The sequence below is a fragment of the Schistocerca nitens genome, chromosome 2 (genome assembly GCF_023898315.1).
Source record: "Schistocerca nitens isolate TAMUIC-IGC-003100 chromosome 2, iqSchNite1.1, whole genome shotgun sequence".
Taxonomy (NCBI): Eukaryota; Metazoa; Arthropoda; class Insecta; order Orthoptera; family Acrididae; genus Schistocerca; species Schistocerca nitens.
In genome coordinates this window covers 594,395,687-594,417,159 of record NC_064615.1, presented here as the reverse complement: position 1 = coordinate 594,417,159, position 21,473 = coordinate 594,395,687, and the positions used below count along the sequence as shown (strand labels likewise).

The 21,473-nt window shown below is 42.0% G+C and overlaps 1 protein-coding gene across 3 annotated transcripts in view; it reads left to right on the top strand.

The window, feature by feature from the left end:
* The window catches only part of LOC126236662 (uncharacterized), a 295,980-nt gene that overhangs the window by 6,763 nt on the left and 267,744 nt on the right, over positions 1–21,473 (top strand). Inside the window, exon 2 of one of the 3 annotated variants that reach the window (XM_049946136.1) lies at positions 10,392–10,481. The exons of the other annotated variants lie outside the window; for them this stretch is intronic. The gene's annotated coding sequence lies outside the window, so the exon portion shown is untranslated. The remainder of the gene's footprint in view (positions 1–10,391; positions 10,482–21,473) is intronic. 3 annotated transcript variants of the gene reach the window in all.

Genomic DNA, 21,473 nt, shown 5'->3' with positions numbered 1-21,473 from the left:
CAGGAGATGAGTCCAGTGGACAATAGAAGAGTCAAGTAATCAATTTATGCCCACCCCTCATACTGAGTTTTGTCCAAACAATCTCACATGCAGCTTCAGTTACTGTCTTGGTGGATTGGAGTTTCTTGTATACTGTGACAAATATCCCACTTTCATTTCCCATTTGCCTGTCCTTTAGACATACAATTAAATTTTCCCCAAAACTCTCACTGCTACCAGTTTCAGGTTTCAACCAGCTTTCTGTACGTAGTATTATGTGAGCTTCACTGCTTTTCACGAGTGCTTCAAAGTGTTAGTTGCGTTTTGCATGTCCGAAGTTTTCGAAGTTCCAGCTTGTTCACAAGGAAGAAGTATTTCTGCTTGAAGCACTTTGTCGTGTTAGAGCTCAGAACATGTTCAGTGAATCTAAAACAAATGGATGTCAGCAATATTGCATGGTAGCTTAGTATACAACTTCTACCACCCTTCTTGTAGGTGAGTGTGAGCTGTTCTTTCTTTCAAACAACTGGCCCCAGCTTTTTGTTTGAGGGCTCTGTGGTATATTATAGTTACGACAGGGGCTAACTAAGCTGCAAATTGTGAATAGAATCTGACAGGGCTCTTGTCAGGCCCTGGGGCCAGCTAGTAAGTTAGTTATTTGATCCCTCTTGCCCTCCCCCCAGGGGCGCAGCATTCATTTGCTGCGTACGGGCTTGGCGACCCCGGGGTCCTGAGCTGGGGACTGGTCGGCGCCGCCCGTCTCCTGTCACCGTAACCCCCGGACATGCTTCAGCGACCACCGTATGGCGCGGCGGTGGAATGTTGTGTGCTGCGGGGAATGGTAATCTTGGCTTGACCGCCTGGATTGCGAGGAAGGCCGACCTCTATAAAAACCCCTCAATCTTCCGGTGTGCTCCGCGCCTATGAGATGCATGGCTGTTGAGGTGGAACAGTCGCAAGCGGGCAACCTCTGGGGCACCTGCCGCACCCCAGTTGTATAAGGCTTACTCAGGCACGCGGGGCTCTGTCTGAGCGGACCTTTAGTTCCCTAGCTGCTCGTGGGACGCACATGGCAGCCACGTATTTCCCTTCACCAAGTTCGCAATCAGTCAAGCGCATGAGGGAGGCTAGTCCTCCTGATATGCAGATAGAAAAGAGTAACGGGGCTCATGGAGTCATAAATGAGAATGTTTTCATCGTGATTAAGAGGAAGGAGGGCTCATTTGAAAAAGTGTCTCCTTTCTACATACATAAAGGTTTAGAAGGACTCGCAGGTACGCTGAAATCTATCAAACGCCTGAGGAATGGTACCCTGTTAGTTGAGACTACTAGGGCAAAGCAAGTGGAGCTGCTTCGAAAGTCAACCAAGTTAGGCGAGTATGATATTACTGTCGAGTTGCACAATTCCCTCAACTCCAGTAAAGGCGTTGTCACCTGCCGTGATTTAATGGATATCGATGTCGACGAGTTGAAACAAGAATGGGCAACACAGGGAATTGTAGACGTGGAACAAAGGACACGTAGGAATAATGGAGTTATTGAGAAATCTGCCACCTTCATTGTGACTTTCAATTCGCCTGTCTTAGCTGAATATGTTCTGGCTGGTTTCCTCCGACTTAGGGTTCGGCCTTATATACCTAACCCTATGCGCTGTTTCAAATGTCAGCGATTTGGCCATACGACAATGAGTTGTGGGGGTGAACCAACCTGCGGTATATGTGGCAAGGCAGCTCATGAAGCTGGGACCAACTGCACATCTCCAGCGCTGTGTATCAACTGCTCTGGGAGCCATCCCGTCTGGAGCAGAGACTGCCCCGTCTTTGCGGAAGAACGAAAAATTCAGGAGATCAAGGTGACAAAGAGGCTACCTTATGTGGAAGCCAAGAAAGAGTATAGGGCTACAAAACCCCCTGTCTTTGCCACATCCTATGCCTCCTTGGTGCACAACCGTGCGTCGCAAGTAGACGCTTCGGCGCAGACCATGTCCAGCGTCGCAGTATCCTCCACCAATACCTGTACCTGCGTTTGTACCTGCCAGAGCGCTCCCACTAACGATATAGCTATTCAGGCTGCTCCGCCTGCACCAACCGCTCCAGTGAAGCCTTCGAAGGCCCTCCAGAAACAGAGTGCCTCTCCACTTCCCCCATCCCCGACTTCCACAAAGAAAACGGGACCGGGGAAAGGGGCACGGCGTTTGACGTCACACCTGCCAAAGGCGCCATCGGATGTCGTCCTGGCATCCCTGACTGATGAGGAGGAAATCGTCATGGATTTTGATACCTCTTCCCCAGAACCTGGCAGCCCCTCTGCTGCCACTCGCTCTACAAGTGCCTCACTAGCGCGGCGCAAAGACAGGGGGAAATCTAAACCGAAACGCTGATATGGCTTCCATACTTCAGTGGAATCTGAATGGAGTCAGACCTTGCTTTGCAGAATTGCGGCTGTTAGTACAGGCAAACCCCTTTTGCATCTCCTTGCAAGAGACACATTTTAAAGAGACTGACACGCCTGTCCTTCCAGGATATCGCGTGTACAGGAAAGACGACCTGACTGGTAATAGGGCTCAGGGTCGGGTGGCCGTGTTCATTAAGGACACGTTCCACTCCTCACCCCTGACCTTAACCACAACGTTACAAGCGGTTGCAGCTCGGATCCTGGCCCAGGTTGATATCACAGTGTGCTCCCTGTATCTACCACCCGCTGAGCGCATTGACAGCGAAGCCCTCACACGGCTCATTGATAAGCTGCCCCGACCCTTTCTAATTTTAGGAGACTTTAATGCTCATAATGCATTATGGGGTTCCAACAAAACCTGCCCCAGAGGCCAGATGATTGAGCAGTTGATCAGGACTTCCGACATCATACTGCTGAACACAGGTCAGGCCACGTATTTTAGCACCGCTTCAGGTTCGTCTTCTGCCATAGACCTCTCTATTTGTTCGCCTGTGCTTGCGGACATTGTTCAGTGGGTCGTAGACGACGACCTTCATGGCAGCGACCATTTTCCTATCTGGCTTCATCTGCCAGTTGAAATGGGTCGTGTCGCACAGCCGCCGAAATGGTTGTTCCGGAAGGGAAACTGGACGCTCTACCGGCAGTTGGCTGTTTTTGAACGGTGTGAAGGCGTCCAGGATTGGGTGGATCACATTACGGCGGTGATGCACCATGCCGCTGATGTATCCATACCAAAGTCTAAGGGAACACCTGTGAGGCAGCCTGTCCCTTGGTGGAATAACGACTGTCGTACCGCCATCAGAGATAGACGGGCGGCTTTAAGAAGATTCCGTCGGTGCCCCACTGCTGCGCATCTGACAACTTTCCGGATAGCACGGGCGCGGGCGAGACATATCGTTAGGGAGAGTAAACGGAGGTCTTGGCGTGAGTTCCTGAACTCCATCAATAGGTCCACATCTTCAAGCAAAGTATGGGAAGCCATTAGGAGGATCTCAAGGCGATACTCTCGACCGCCAATAGCAGCTATACGTGAGCGGGGGTGTCTCCTAACATCTCCAAGAGACATCGCCCGGGCGTTGGCAGAATCTTTTCAAACTATTACGGCCGATTCTAGCCAGGACCCAGAATTTCTGCGCTATCGGGGTACACAGGAGAGGGCTGGTTTTGATTTCCGTTCAAAGAACGCTGAGGAATACAACCAGCCTTTCTCTTTGTGGGAGTTGGACTCTGCTCTGTCCGTATCTCGGGATACCACACCTGGTCCAGACCTGATCTCGTATAGCATGCTGCAGCAGTTGGATCTGCGGTCGAAGGAAGTCCTCCTTCAACTTTTTAATGAAATTTGGAAGACAGGCGACTTTCCTAGTTCGTGGAAAGAATCGATTTTAATTCCCCTTTTAAAACCAGGGAAGGATCGGACTGAACCCAGTAGCTACCGTAGCATTAGTCTCACGAGCTGCGTCGGAAAGACATTTGAGCGTATGGTCAATCGGCGCCTGGTGTGGGTTCTCGAATCCAGATCCTTACTTACCCGCTGCCAGTGTGGGTTCAGGAGGTATCATTCCACTCTCGATAACCTGCTCCTACTCGAAACAGCGATACAAGATGCTTTCCTACATAAGCAACACCTTATCGGGGTTTTCTTCGACCTGGAGAAGGCGTACGATACTACCTGGAGGCATACCATTTTGTGGCAGCTTTATGAGTGGGGTTTCCGTGGGCGTTTACCCACACTCATCCGATCCTTTCTGTCGGACAGATATTTTAAGTATAAGGTTGGGAATGTCCTGTCTGACCATTTTAAGCAGGAGAACGGTGTCCCTCAAGGAAGTGTCCTCAGTGTGACAGCTTTCGCAATTGCCATCAATAGTATTGCGTCCACAGTACGACGGCCCGTGCAGTGCTCCTTGTTTGTGGACGATTTCTCCATTTTCTGTGCGTCTTCCTCCCTCACAGCTGCTACACGACAATTACAGCTGACACTCGTGCGATTGGAGGAATGGTCTAAGACCACGGGCTTTAAATTCTCTTTGGAGAAGACCGTTTGTGTAGATTTTAACCGTTCCCGTTCTCTTTTTAATCTCCCTGTTTTAAAACTAGGAGACACTGTTCTCCCCTTTATGGGAAAAGTGAAATATCTCGGGCTTATTTTTGATGAGAAGCTCACATGGTTGCCACACTTAAAGGATCTAAAGGTCCGCTGTTTCAAGGCATTAAACGTCCTTAAATGCGTCAGTCATAGATCCTGGGGTGCTGACAGGGCACGTCTGCTCCAACTTTATAAGGCCTTTGTGCGACCTCGACTGGAATACGGATGTCAAGCTTATGGCTCTGCCAGACCTTCCTACCTCAAAATGTTGGACGTGATTCACCATGAAGGTATTAGGCTTTCAACGGGGGCTTATCGCACGAGTCCGGTTGCTAGTCTGTGTGTCGAGGCGGGAGAGCCTCCGCTGTCCATTCGGCGTCTTCTCCTCGTGGTACGGCACGCATACATGGCCAAGTCCACTCCTCTTTCATTGGCGTCCAACACTTTTTCCCAGCCGGCACTGGAACGTCTCTTCCGCCACCGTCCGAAGGCAACAAAGCCGTTTGGCATCCGTGCGAAGGAGAGTCTCGAGTTAGTACACCTGGAGGGCATTAAGGTACTCCACCAGGGATGGAGTAGGGGATCTCCCTGGCGACTACAAAGGCCAAGATTACTTCTTGATCTGGCTGCTTACAGGAAGTATTGTACCCCAGACCACCTTTTTAAAATTAAACTTACTGAGATTTTAGAACGCCATTCCGATTTTATTACTGTTTACACGGATGGGTCTAAACAGGGTGATTTTATGGGCTGCTCTGCTGTGTTTCCCGATACTGTCCATCGGATAGGGCTCCCAGAGCAGTTCTCAGTTTACTATGCAGAACTGTTTGCCATTCTGCAAGCATTACAGCATATGCGCCGACATCGTGGCACGAAATTCATCATCTGCTCCGATTCCCAAAGTGCTCTACACGCTCTTGAACAGATGTACCCAGCAGATCGGATGGTGCAAGAGGTGCAGGACGCACTCCTGCTCTTGCAACAGCAGGGTAAGGATGTAATTTTCTGCTGGGTTCCAGGGCACGTAGGGATTCCTGGCAATGAACTTGCAGATGCGGCTGCCAAGGAGGCTTGCTCCATCCCACCTCCTGCTCGCTGTTCCGTCCCCCTGCAGGCCATTACGTCTTTCGTGACTCGGAAGGTCATGCGTTGGTGGGAGGCTCAGTGGCTGGACGTGAGGGATAATAAGTTGCGAGCGGTGAAGGTTTCTGTCCGACCGTGGCTCACCTCCTTCCGCCACCGACGCGCTGAGGAAGTAGCCCTTACACGGCTTCGAATAGGAAATTGTCCTTTGACACATGGTTTTCTGTTACGTCGTGAGGAGCCACCAACGTGTCAGACATGTGGGACACAGCTGTCGATACGACATATTTTAACTGAGTGTGTTTTATATGCGGGTTTGAGGGACGATTTCCGTTTCCCACCAGACCTACCCTCTCTTTTAACTAATAATGAGGCGAGTGTTGCTAGAGTTTTACGTTTTTGTGTGATGTCTGGCCTTCTTCCCAAACTATTGGGATTGACGTCTTAATGTGCTGTCCCGTGGTTTGGTCACCCATTATTTGTAAGTGGTCACTCAGCCACCGTTAATTATTTTTCCCTGTTTGTACTGCTATTTTATTTTTAGTTTTATCTCCCTGTTTTGATGTGCTGTGTCCCATCTTGCACTTTGAACAATACCAATTCTCTCACAATTCGGCTCTGAATTGAACTTTTGGGAACGGGTGCTGATAACCTCGCTGTTGTGCGCCCTAAAACGCTAATAATAATCATCATCATCCTCTTGCCCTCCCTGAAAAGTGTGCATATGCACACTCGCGCACATGTGAAAACAACACACACAAACACACACACACTCTCTCTCTCTCTCTCTCTCTCTCTCTCTCTCTCTCTCTCTTCCTACTACACATTCAGAAATACTGTATTCTGTTTTTTGATTGTTGACAACAAACTTGTGTAATAAGAGTGGTTTTAGCAATTTCTCAATGCCATTGTTTTGCCATCTTTAATGTTAGTTCATTTGTCATTCATGGGTGTTTGGGCACTAAATTTGATTCCCCTGACAGCCCTAGTATATGACCAGAGTTTGTTCTGGTTTTGTGAGAAATATTTTGTATGTTGATAAGAGTCTGATAAGGTAGTCAATGAAGGATTCACACATTGTCCTTTTGAAAAACACATTTATTTAACATTTCTTTGTCTATAACTCTAAGCTTTGTTATAAAATTATTGTACAGTAGTCCCTGGTTTGCAGAGACTGGGTTCTTCCCATCACAAAGTGTTCTACAAGGTAATCTTATATATATCTTCAGTGCTTGGTCAGCTACAGTTCTGAACTTGAGCTAGAGTTCCTTTACATTCTCCTGTCTAGAGCTAAATTTTTCAGGCTCCTTCTTGAGATATGACACTACTGCCTCTTTATCTTGTTTACTCACATATAAATCTTCCTACTTGTTTTAGTTGCCCATAGAACTTTCACAGTAATTATTGCTGCAACTCCTTCATGGATACTGATACCAGTTTCCACTTGGACAGCATCAAAGAGGTCATTATGCTTGTTAACATTAGATCCATTATATTTCCATCATCAGTAGGACTTCAAAATATCTACTCTAAGCCATTTTCAGAGAAAGCTCTTAGAAATGTCTCACAGGGGGTCTGTTGTGTCCACCGGCTATAAAACTGTAGTTATATCATTAAATTATTTGATGACTGAAGTCTCATCTAATGATGACTGTATGACTAGGGAAGGTGTATTTTAGTTTGGATAAAGCTTTATCTAAATTTCTCATTTATATTTGGGGGTGAATGTGTGGTCAAAAGAAGGCTCCAGTTATAATAATTATAATTTTATTCTGACACTTGGTACTAAATCGTACCCAAATAATCTCATATGCACTTGCAGTTTCCATGTCAGTGGCTTTGAGTTTCTTGTCTGGTGTCAACCTCTATTTTTCCAGCCAAGCTGTTTCTTTGTCCCCACAGATCTCAGTAGTGACAGGACATTTCATTCTTTTTCCACACTTTGTGATGCTCGCAGCATACCAATTTCCTTAAGGCACATATTAATGTAGTGACATCCAGCTACATTTTAGCTCTTGAAGAACCAAATGTGAAAGATACATATGAAATGGTGTTCAAATTTCAGTCGGTGTGATTGCTTGAAGTAGAAATGTAGAGTTCCAAGGCATGTATGTCACCCTAAAACAGATTAATAACATTTGCAACTTCCATCTCTACATCCATACTCTGCAAATCACTGAGAAGCAAATGGCAGATAATGCTTTCAATAGTATCTGCTTTACTGGCAGCTGAGCCTGTGTGATCATTCCACATCTGATCCCTGCAAAATGTTGCACACAAGTATTACTACAGGACGACTCTGTGATGTTGCAAACTTTCAGTGTGATGTAGTTATCTATAATGAAGTCCTATCTGAAAAGTGATACACTAATATGCAGTCGATCTTGAAAAGATTTTTAACTGGTGTAAAGGTCGGCAACTGATTTCAGAAATGTAAAAATATTTCATCCACAAAACACAGAAATATATTACTGGTGTCCTATGACTACAATATCAGTGAGTCACAATTCAAATTAGTCAACAATGTAGGGTGATTTCATGATGATAGAGAAGGGTAAATGTATCAGTTTAAGGCAAGGGACAGTGGTCTAGTTGAAAGTTATAACCAAAGATCGTTCTCATTCCTCTGACAGCGGAATACATGTACCATTATTGTTGTTGCTAAGACTGTAGGGTAGGCAACTTTCAGAGGTGGTAGTAAAGATAAAAACAAGGAAAAAACATTTAGTAAACATGGGCTCTAAAACGCCTACCTTAACAGCTATGAGCAGTTGTTGATCTTTGTTACCATGAAACACATCTCTTCTACCAACAAAAGTGCCATAGCTCTTAAGGTATGCATTGTAGAGCCAATATTTACTAATTTTTTTTTATTTTGTGGTCCATACTACATCCACCAGAAATATGGAAACCAAAGAGCTCACAGCAGAAGAGATATGTTTCACAGTACTGAAGATGAATGAGTACTCATAGTTGTTAAGATATGTATTTTTGTCTTGTTTTGGTCTATACCACCAACTCTGAAAGTTGCTTACCCTACAAACTTAGCAACAACAGTACCAGTACACATATTATACTGTCAGAGGTATCAGAAAGATTTTCGCTTATACCTTTCAACTCTGTCATTTCACACCATGGTTCCTTGCCTCAAACTGATACATTTACCCTTCTCCTTCCTCATGAAACCACCCTATATGTCGACTAATTTAAATTGTGACTCACTGATATCATACTTGTAGAATACCAGTACTACACTACTGGCCATTAAAATTGCTACACCAAGAAGAAATGTAGATGATAAACGGGTATTCATTGGACAAATATATTATACTAGAACTGACATGTGATTACATTTTCACGCAATTTGGGTGCATAGATCCTGAGAAATCAGTACCCAGAACAACCACCACTGGCCGTAATAACGGCCTTGATACGCCTGGGCATTGAGCCAAACAGAGCTTGGATGGCGTGTACAGGTACAGCTGCTCATGAAGCTTCAACTCGATACCACAGTTCATCAAGAGTAGTGACTGGCATATTGCAACGAGCCAGTTGCTCAGCCACCATTGACCAGACATTTTCAATTGGTGAGAGATCTGGAGAATGTGCTGGCCAGGGCAGCAGTCTAACATTTTCTGTATCCAGAAAGTCCCGTACAGGACCTGCAACATGTGGTGGTGCATTATCCTGCTGTAATGTAGGGTTTTGCAGGGATCGAATGAAGGGTAGAGCCATGGGTCATAACACATCTGAAATGTAATGTCCACTCTTCAAAGTGCCGTCAATGCGAACAAGAGGTGACAGAGACGTGTAACCAATGGCACCCCATACCATCACGCCAGGTGATACGGCAGTATGGCGATGATGAATACATGCTTCCAATGTGCGTTCTCTGCGATGTCGCCAAAGACACATGTGACCATCATGATGCTGTAAACAGAACCTGGATTCATCCGAAAAAATGACGTTTTGCCATTTGTGCAACCAGGTTCGTCGTTGAGTACACCATTGCAGACGCTTCTGTCTGTGATGCAACGTCAAGGGTAACCACAGCCATGGTCTCCAAGCTGATAGTCCATGCTGCTGCAAACATTGTCAAACAGTTTGTGCAGATGGTTGTTGTCTTGCAAATGTTCCCATCTGTTGACTCAGGGATTGAGACGTGGCTGCACGATTCGTTACAGTCATGCGGATAAGACGCCTGTCATCTCGACTGCTAGTGATACGAGGCCATTGGGATCCAGCGTGGCGTTCTGTATTACCCTCCTGAACATACCAGTTCCATATTCTGCTAACTGTCATTGGATCTTGACCAATGCGAGCAGCAATGTCGCGATACGATAAAACGAAATCGCAATAGGCTACAATCCGACCTTTATCAAAGTCGGAAATGTGATGGTACACATTTCACCTCCTTACACGAGGCATCACAACAATGTTTCACCAGGCAATGCCAGTCAACTGCTGTTTGTGTATGAGAAATCGGCTGGAAACTTTCCTAATGTCAGCATGTTGTAGGTGTCGCTACCGGCACCAGTGTTGTGTGAATGCTCTGAAAAGCTGATCATTTGCATATCACAGCATCTTCTTCCTGTCAGTTAAATTTCGCATCTGTAGCACGTCATCTTCATGGTGTAGCAATTTAATGGCCAGTAGTGTACACTCCTGTGTTTTGTGAATTGCACAATTTTACTTACATTTATGAACATTTAAAACCAGTTGCCAATCTGTACACCACTTCGAAATCTTTTCACAATCATCTGAAAGTTAGTGCATCTTTTTTCAGATAGTACTTCATTAGAGATAACTACATCACCTGTCATACACACCTCCCTGGGGGTGCCTGAAGTTAATTACACAACTGTCCATGACCTAGGTAAGGTACCATACTGTATCTGCGCTACCAAGAGGTTCTTAGTCCATACACTAATTCCATTTTATACCCCACATGATCATACTTTCATTAATAAGTGTTGATGTACCACTAAGGCAAATGCTTTTTGGAAATTTAGAAAAAAATGTATCCATGTTGTTTCCCTGGGCCATAGCTTTTAAAATGCCATCTAATAAAAGTAAAAGTTGGGTTGTAGTTAACTGATGTTTCCCATTCAGTCATTCTGTTTAAGATACCCCATTATGCTTGAGCAAGGAATATGTTTTAAGATTCAACATCATTTTTACTCAAATGATAGTTTTGTGGATTGATTCTGCTACCCTTCTTGTAGACAGTTGTGAGCTGTGCTTTCTTCCAACTGCTGTGCTCAGTTTTCTGTTTATGGTATATTATGGTTAAAAGAGGGGCTGACTCGGCCACAAATTCTGTATAGAAACTGACAGGGATTCCACAGGGTTTGGAGCTTCATTAACTTTTCTCAAATCGGTGTGGCACAGGCCCTCACATAAAATAAATATCAATCAAAGTTCTCCGTTAAAACTTCTGGGCTGAGAGGCTATGGTTGATTTATATAAAATTGTTTCCTGATGTTTCATTTCTGACTGCATTTGACTTCCTCAGAGGTAAAGCAGCAAAAAATTGTTTTACAACATCATGTTATGGCAGGAGGGGATGTAGAATCTTTTAAACACTTACCGGTATATGACATAGATAGCACATTGTCATATTTTGGCAAGAGGTATGCGTCCACAGCAGTCAGAAACAAAACATTAGGAAATAGTTTAGTGTATTGACTACAGCCTGTCAGCCCAGAAATTTTAACTGAACTAAACACCAGCTGTGAAAACATACTTTGCATGAATAATCACAGTTATTGTGTACATTATTTCCATCAATACATTTGTAAATTTACATTAGCAAACTAAATGTTCAGATAATTCTTGGCACCCACCAACATGTTTTACATTATTTTCTAGGGTTCTATGATGCAAATTTTAGCCAAATATTTGTACTAAATAATTGAATTGACATTAAAATGAATAAATATACTGAAATGAAATGTGTTTACTCAAAGATTTGATTTCTACATTTTTGTGACTTACTATATGAAATGTTGCAGAGTTGTTAAACTGCTTTAAATGATCTTAAACAAAGATTAGTGTGTGGGCCTGTTAGAAACATAACTGCAAGTGTTGCTCAGCAAAATAAAAATATAGTGTATCAAATACTCAAGCAATCTCAAGTAACGCATAGTTCAACTGAAAAATATATTGCCTACTCCTACTTGAATCCATTAATGGGTATTTTGTTATGTAACTCTCCTATTTTGGCTGTCACATCTCGATACCCCTTCCTGCCTTATAATCTTATGCATATGAAAAATAAGAGAGATGATGCCAGCATCAAGATGTAACAGTTATGAAAGTTAAATGAATTGATCCTCTCATGTTAAAACTGAAAACCTGTGTTTGCGTGCATTATAAAAATTTGTCTTTAAAGAAGCGAAAATATTTTTTTGTATCAAAAGAATAATTTTCTTGAAAATATATATGTGATTTATAGACTAAATGTAATGATATTGAGAAAGTGAGATTCTTTATCTGAAATTTTACAACTTTTGAATCACATACGTCTATGCAAATCTGTATATTGAGCAAATATATTTTTGTAACTGATTTAAACTAATATATAAGTACAAAATTAATGGTCTTCACTAACTCTTTGCAGTACATGTATAAATATACGGTTTCCGCTTCTCTGAAATTTGTGGCTTCCTGGTGTCAGCATAACATTCTATTATTGATTTGTCATCATATCTAATTATGATAGTCTCATTACATTTGTCTTTTGTTCAAGTTATCAGCAGTTCCTATCAAAGTAACAGCCCTAATTAGCTCTGATACTCAGTTCTAGTACCCAATCATCACACATCAGAGGTAAAATAAATGTTCAGCTGGGCATCAGGCATCTTAGGTAAAATAAATGTTCAACTGGGTTAGAAAGCAGCAATAAGGAGAGAGGTGAAAGGACAGTGGGTTAATTGTTGGAACAGAAGGCTGTGTAGTGTTGGAATGGGAGCAGAGAAGGGAATAGGTTGGTGAAGGACAGTGACTAATGAGGGTTGAGGCTAGGGGGGTTAAGGGAACGAAGGATATATTGCAGGGAGAGTTCCCATGTGCACAATTCAGAAAAGCTCAAAAAACAATTCAGAAAGTCTTCAAAGACCAAAAATACCCACCCAATCTTATACAGAAACAGATCTCCCATGCCTTATCTCTCCTTATCTCTCGTGTCATCCACCACCTCCAAAATTCCCACCATCCAGCCACAAAGGAGCATTCCACTTGTGACTCAGTACCACCCAGGATAGAAACAACTGAATCACATTCTAAAAAAAATGGTTCAAATGGCTCTGAGCTCTATGGGACTCAACTGCTGTGGTCATCAGTCCCCTAGAACTTAGAACTACTTAAACCTAACTAACCTAAGGACATCACACACATCCATGCCCGAGGCAGGATTCGAACCTGCGACCGTAGCAGTCGTACGGTTCCGGACTGCACGCCTAGAACCGCGAGACCACCACGGCCGGCGAATCACATTCTACACCAGGGTTTTGGTTACCTCTTGTTGTGCCCTGAAATGAGGAATATCCTACCCACTGTCTTTCCCACACTTCCTGCAGTGGTATTCTGGCACCCACCAAACCTACACAATATCTTGTCCACGCATACTCTACCCCTGCTCCCAACCTCTTGCCTCATCGCTCACATCCCTGTAACAGGCTTATGAGGTGCTATCCAGAATTTTTGGGACTGGTGCTGCCATCTGTTGAAAACCTTACTTTTGAACTAATGGTCACCATCACCCTCGAAGTAGTTCCCATCCGCGTGTACACACCGGTCTCAGCGCTTCTGCTACTGGTCAAATGTTTTCTGGAAATCCCGTTCTTTGAGGGTGTTTATCACCACCAGCAATGCTTCTTGAATCCTCTCTAGAGTGTCAAACCAATGGCCTTTCAACTTGAGTTTCAATTTTGGGAATAGTTTAAAGTTGCAAGGTTCGAAATCTGGCGAGTGCGGTGGGTGAGGTACAACCGCCATGTTGTTTTTAGCCGAAAAGGTCCTGGTGAGTAAGAACATGTGACAGGGCGTGTTGTCGTGCTGCAGCAGCCAGTTCTCTTGACGCAAAAGTTCAGGCCATCGTCGCCGCACATTTTCACAGAGCTGTGACAAAAGTCACTGTAGTGCATGGAATTCACTGTTCGGTTGGGTGGGATGAGTTCTTTGTGCGCAATTCCCTTGGCATCAAAGAAATTGATGATCATGCTCCTCACCTTACTCGTCACCTGTCTTGCTTCTTTGGGTCTTGGAGAGCCCAGGCTCTTCCACTGGGCTGATTGTTGCTTTGTATCTGGGTCATAACCGTAAATCCAGCTCTCGTTGTGGTTGATAACCTGTGACAAGAAGGTTGGATCATAAGATGCGGTCTGATGAAGGTCCGTGCACACTTCAACATGCTGTGCCTTCTGATCAGCAGTCAAGATCCTTGGCACAAATTTTGCGGTGACACGATGCATGCCTAATTCATAAGTCAACATTCGTTGACATGTCCCATAACCAATACCCACTTCATCCGCAAGGTCTTGAATGGTTTGACATCAATCTACATGAACCAATTGTTGAAGTTTGGCAACAATGTCTGGCATTGTGTGACTAATGGGCCTTCCAGTGTGAGCATCATCTTTGACGTCTGTATGGCCAGCCCTGAACCGGGCATGCCACTCAAACACATGTGTATGGCCCATGCTCAGTCCCCCAAACACTTGTTGAATCACTGCAAGGGTCTCCGTAGCACTTTTCTTGAGATTCACACAGAATTTGATACACGCATGCTGTTCTGTTCACGGATCCATTGTAAAATTTCCACAAACCAAACACAGAGTATTATGAAAATCACTGTGGACACACAACATGATCTCCCACCTGAATGCCACTCCGCATACTGACTTATCAAATATGCAGCTCTCGCCACCTAGCGGTGCAAAGATCTACTACTACTACTTTCCAGATAGCAGCACCAGTCCCAAAAATTTTGGATACCACCTCATAGGTGCAAGACCTGTCCCATACTTCCTCCTACCGCCACCTATTCCAGTCCGATCGCAAACATCACCTACTCCATCAAAGGCAGGGCTACCTGTGAAAGTAGTCAAGAGATCAACAAGCTAAGCTGCAACCACAGTGCTGCATTCTATGCGGGCATGACAACCAAGCTGCCTGTCCACATGAATGGCTAACAGCAAACTGGCTAAGAAACAGCTGGCTCACCCAATTGCTGAGCATGCTGCTCAACACAACATTCTTCATTTTAATGACTGCTTCACAGCCTGTGCCATCTGGACTCTTCTTACCAACACCAGCTATTTTGAACTGCGCAAGTGGAAAATGGGAAGTCTCCCTGCAATATATCCTATCTTCCTGTAACCGTCGTGGCCTCAACCTTCATTAGTCACTATCCTTCACTCACCTATCCCCTTTCCTGCTCCCATTCCAGCACTACACATCCGTCTATTCCACCATTGCATAGACTTTCTTTTTACTTCTTTCCTTTCCACTCCCTTTTGAACCTCCACTCTCCCTTCCACCCACCCCCTGTCTAATCTCCTGACTGCAACTAACTGCCCTACCCTATCCATATCACATCGCTGTATGCCCCGATAAGTAGCACTTTACTGTCTTCCAACAAGGTAATACAAGACCACATACTGTGAGTGCTGTACTGACCTGTTTTGATGCTGAAGGTGTTTGTGTGTGTTCACTAACCAGAACGTTCGCAGATCTTTCACCTATTGAAAACATTTGGTTATGGTGTTGCTGATGGATTTGTAGACCAGCAGTTGCCTCCCAATCATTACATTTAATGGACTCTGGCACAGAGTTGAAGCTGGATGGGGTGATGTACCTGCACCTGTCAGCACTTCTCGATGCCCAGTTGGGTTACAGCCATTGTTGCTGCTAATGTGGAGCTCTGTGTTCTAAATTTCACATTCTGTATATATGTGAATCACCTATGAATTTAATAACATACACAATAAGTAAAATTTCAAAGAATGGAAACTCCAGGATGAAGTAATGACAAGATTATGAAAAAGAAAGGATGCTACTCACCAGATGTTGAGGCACAACAGAAGATGTTAAACAAATAAGTTTTTTGCCAAAAGACCTTAAGACCTTCTTCTGAATTAGACACAAGTAGCATTTTACTGTCATCCACCCTACCCTCCTATCCTGCCACCTCACTGCCCCAGCCTCCTTCTTACCCCCACCACCCAGACTGCTTCTTCCATTATACACAGCTTCTCGCAGCCCAGAATTGGCAGTCAGAGACAGTGGTCATGTGTTTATGAATTGTGCTTGTGTGAATGTGTGTAATTTAGAAGACCTTTTGGCCAAATGCTTAATTATCTAATGCCTTTTTGTTGTGCCTGTCTGTGACTTAACATCTCCACTACATGGTGAGTAGCAATCTATCCTTTTTATAATACTGCCACAAGTAAAATTTCATTATTTGTCATCCTTCTTAGTGTTGCAGTTTTAATGACCAGCTGTGTATACACCAGTTACAAGAGTGGACCAATATCGGTCCCTGTGGTACACATAAAGTGAATATTCCATATTATGAAGATACTGTTTATTGCATACACATCCTAGGTTTCTTAATGCAACATTCTGAATCCTTTAGATACATAGTAAGAAAACCAGTTGGAAACAAGATCTCTGATACCATTGTACAAGGGCATGCTGAAAAGTAATGCCCCCACATTTTTTGTGTGAAAACTCTTAAAGATTTTTAAATGAAGCAAATGTTATTAACAGTCTACATCTTTATTTTTTGCACCTACATATTTGTGACCCTCTGCTGTGCAACATGGTAATATGTAACTGTAACTATATCAATGCCTGAGAAACAGTGTGCTGTAATCAAGTTTCGAATTAAAAGAGTTTGTCCGTACATGGAGCACCCTCACCTTCAGCATAACAATGCCAGACCACACTTGAGGACTGCAACGGTCTGACACCCTGGGTTCACTGTCATTGATTCTTCATACAATCCTGACTTGGTCCCATCTGATTTTCATCTGTTTCAAAAACTTAAAGAATATCTTTGAAGACTTCAGTTTGGTAGCGATGAAGTGGTGCAAGCAGTGGTGAGGTTGTGGCTCAATCACTCTAAAGTGACAGTATCAACAAACTGGTCTCTTTTTGGGAAGTATGTTTGTTCTCAGAGTGACTACATTGAGAAATAAATATATAGACATGAAGAATAAAGATGGAGAATGTTATCAACATTTGTTTTATTTAAAAACCTTTGATAGTTTTCATATGATTCATAACTGATCTTCTCTGTGAGAAAACTGTGAGCTGCAGACTAAAGTGATTTTGATAAGTCATGGAATATACCAGTTGACAATATTTTGTCATTTAAATTTTATATAATATGATCTATGAATTCAAAAAAATGGCATTTTTTGGAGAGAGATCTGTTTGAAACTGACCGTTGTTTTGAGCAATGTGAGTTATGGTTCTGCATACACAATCCTGCCAGTACCTTCATGTGGGAGATAAGTTGTGAGATTGATCAGTGTTGTGTATGTGACTGAATACTATGCATATTTGTGAAGAACACAATTTTTAAACAGTGGAAAATCTAGGATGGAATGTAACAACACAATACAATTTTTGTAATTTACTTGGGATATTAACAACTCCATGAGAGTTTTTACTTTGACGGAGAATGGAGTAATTGTGGTTTATGTGTTGTGTGGCATTGCTTCTTGCCTGTAGTCTTTGATCTATTCATTGAACTGTCCACACCAACCTTCTGAGCTATTTTTTGGAAGTGATTATTAAATATGTTGGCTACCAAACTGCATTGTTGTAATATGAAATCAGTCCTGTTTCTCTCTTTGTCTTAATGATTTCATACAATTTCTTTTTCCTTGCAAATGATGTTTTGATTTCTTTTGTAATCTTAGTCTTTTCTGATATCTTAGTGATGCCATGTGCTGTTTTCTTGGGAAAGCAACTGTTAAAGATTGGTAGAAAATCATCTATACATACATGAAATCGGGAACTGATACATGTCACATTATACACATTCCTTTAGTCAGCTTCCCACAAGGGTGTTTTGACATTTTCTCTTGTCTCTTCATTAATTACTATAAACATCAGAAAGATTATTCATTACTGAATAAACATTTGTTATCATTGATTAAATGTAACATTTTAACACTGATGTGGATGTTTTTACATGCCTTCTGATTTCACCATGCAGAAGAGGCAACACTCTTGTCAAACTTTATCTTACCTATGGAGTATGTCTGTGTGTGTGTGTGTGTGTGGGGCAGGGGGGGGGGGAGGAACATTTTCTTCATCTTTTGAAGGCACTATCATGATTGTATATAGCATCTCAGCAGCTTGAGATGAGATGTTGTAATATAGAGCAGGTCTCCTCTTTACTTATCCCTTACTTTGTTCTCACCCTGTCTCAAGCTCAGCTGTATATTCTAAGCTTTAGCACAGGGAGATGTCCAAAGTTCAATCAGTTTGTGTTTGAAGTTTTCAGCAACATTAATCCTCTAAGCTCTGACACTTAACAAGTATACCACAGAATTCTTTCATACTTTCATTTTATTTATCTATTTATTTTTAACTCCATGTCTCCCTAGCATTCAGATTATCAGAGTAAATGGTCATAAGGCTTACAGTCAAAGTTATATGTAAATGTATGAACAGAAATTGAGGTCCAAGTGCTCAGATATTAAAACTGTAGTAATAATAGTAACACAAACAAATTATAGGTGGCAGTCAAGTCAAAACTGAGCACCCATCACAATGGGACAATGGAAAGGTTCCATTCAAAAGTATTTACCACATATGTTGAGATATTGATCCCACTGGGAGACGAGATGATCAATTCCTGTTTCATAGAAAGTGGTCAGCTACAAATATACCAACTCTTGCAATTTCTTGTATGACTGAAGCTGATGTCCACACATGTCTTTCTACATGTTGCCAAAGGTGTGCAAATCATATGGTGAAGGATCTGGGCTGTATGGAGGATGTTCCACTGTTTGCCAACCAGATCACTGAAGCATAGCCTTCAACTATGTTCGACGAACTCAATGAGCAGAGGGCCCCTGCAGTTGGACAAGAAGGCCATAATGACCTCACTAGAACTTGTGCGAGTAGCTCTGTTTTTTTTTTTTTTGTTGGGGTAGATGTGGGATATTTCCACTGATGACGTTGCCATTTGCCCTTGGGCTGTTGGATGGAATAATTCTGTTGCATGATAACATCTGCCCCCACACTGCCAACCAGACAAAGGCTACACATCAACGATTTGGTTGGGAAACAGTGCAATATCCTCCATACAGCCTGGATCTTTTCACCATGTGATTTTCAATTCTGATGTGGCCTGAAGAAAGAAAAGTATGGACATTGGTTTCAGTCAAATGAGAAAGTGCAAGAGTGGATGCGGTTGTGGGTCCATCAGTGACCAACCACATTCTCCTTTAACCAGGAATTGACTGTGATGTCTCCCAGTGGGATAAATGCCTGAACATGATTGGTGATAACTTTTGAATGTAGCCATTTTGTGGTCCTATTGTGGCGGATGTTTTGTTTACATTTGACTGCCCCTCGTATAAGACTTACATTCTAATAATTGTATTAAACTTTCTGTCTGTACGTGAGATATTATGCTACATACTAAGTTCATATAGCAGTGCTTAAAATTAAACACATTTCAAAAACATTCCTATGCAGAATGGAAAGCATGATCCAAGAGACAAAGTTTTAGCTGTTTTTTGAATTCAGCAGTTACTCAGTGATTGATATGAAATGAACTGAAAATTTAATGTGTATCTTTATGCTTGAATAATGTATTTCTTTCTGTACCATGCTCTGATTTTTTAAAATATCTTTGTGAAAGTCATGTTTACTTCTTCTATCATGATAAAGATATAACATGTTTATTTTGTAAATTGTATGATGCTTATTAAGAAATCACATAAGTGGAAAAAATGTACTCGAATGGCACGGTGAGGATACCCTGCTGTTTGAATAAATTTCTGCAAGAACATATTTCTGATGAGCATCTTCTGTGACAGAAAGACATTATTTGCTTCAGAATCAGTATTAGAATGTCATTGTCCCATGACATACATACATAAATCATAGATTTAAAGTACAGGAGACTAGCTAATATAGATAATGTACGGAGAGAGGAATACAAACAATATAGCGAAAGGCAGCTTGCTACTTACCATAAAGAAGACACATCAAGTTGCAGACAGGCACAATTAAAAGAAACTTACATAAAGCTGTCAGCCACAGCCTTCATCAATAAAAGAGGGATGCACACCATTCACATACACAACTAAGCACACCTCATGCACAAAAAGCCGCAAACTCCAGCACTTCTGGCCTGAGATGCTGCAGTTGGCGGTCTTGTGTGCATGAGAAGTGCTTGCTTGTGTGTATGAATGGTGTGTGTCTCTCTTTTACTGATGAAGGCTGTGGCCAAAAGCTTTATGTAGGTGTCTTTTAATTGTGCCTGTCTACAACTTAATGTCATATGGGATTATTTTTTGGGGTAATTCATCAAGCCAAGCTAAAGTTTTCCGGGCACAAAAACGTGCAGTGAGAGTTATATGTGGTGTGAACTCAAGAACATCCTGCAGAAGCCTGTTTAGGGAACTAGGGATACTAACTACTGCTTCCCAATATATTTATTCCTTAATGAAATTTGTCATTAAAAATATATCACTTTTTCAAATGAACAGCTCAATTCATGGAATCAATACTAGAAATAAGAATAATCTTCACAAGGATTTAAAGTCACTTAGTCTTGTACAAAAAGGTGTGCATTATTCAGGAACACACATTTTCAATAACTTGCCAGCAGCCATAAAAAGCTTAACAACCAATGAAATTCAGTTTAAGAGAAGCCTAAAGGATTTATTGGTGGCCAACTCCTTCTACTCCATTGATGAATTTCTTAGTAAAACCAACTGATTTGTATATAAGTACAACATAACTTCTGCACAATTTCAGTGCAGTAATGTGTTCATTGAAAATCTGTGTGTGTGTGTGTGTGTGTGTGTGTGTGTGTGTGTGTGTGTGTGTTAGTATAATCTAACTTCTGCACCATTTCAGTGCAGTAATGTGTTCATTGTAAATAAATATTACAGTAGTTGTATTACCTTATAAATAAATAAAAAACTTTTTTATTTTAAATTCAGTGCATTAGTATTTGTAAAATGACTCTTAGTGTTCATTAAAAAATGACGATCATTCCACTTGGGACCTGTGGAATGGTACATTAGCTTATTTGTTTTAGTTGTAAATATTTGTCATGTATTGTTGTTTTTCTGACATGTTCCACATCCTGGAGGACCTCCTCACTACGGATCAATTGGAATGAAAGTAAATCTAATGTAATCTAATCTAAACTTGTCATGTCTTCTTTATGGTAAGTAGCAATCTGCCTTTCCCTACATTGTTGATGTACGAGAGATACATACAGTGTGTCAAACAAAGAACAAAAACAATCCAATTTACAAAAATCATATAAAATTTGTTTATTATTCAACAAAGATAATTTCATAACCTTTTATAAATTTCATGAATGAATAATAACATTTTTGCACTTGGATGACACGTTATCTAATCTTTAGTAAACCTAGTTCCAGACTATGAAAGTTATTCATTTTTAATTTATTATAAATTTTCATAGCCATGTAATGAGGAGTTTGGGAGTAGACTTTTAGTCTATGTTAGTTAGTTAGTTACTTTTATGTTCCAGGGATCATTTTGCATGATAAGTCATCATGATGTGGAATGAGTCATTTTACATTCATATTGCAAATTAATTTGTACATCTATTTGTACTCTAAACATCACCATA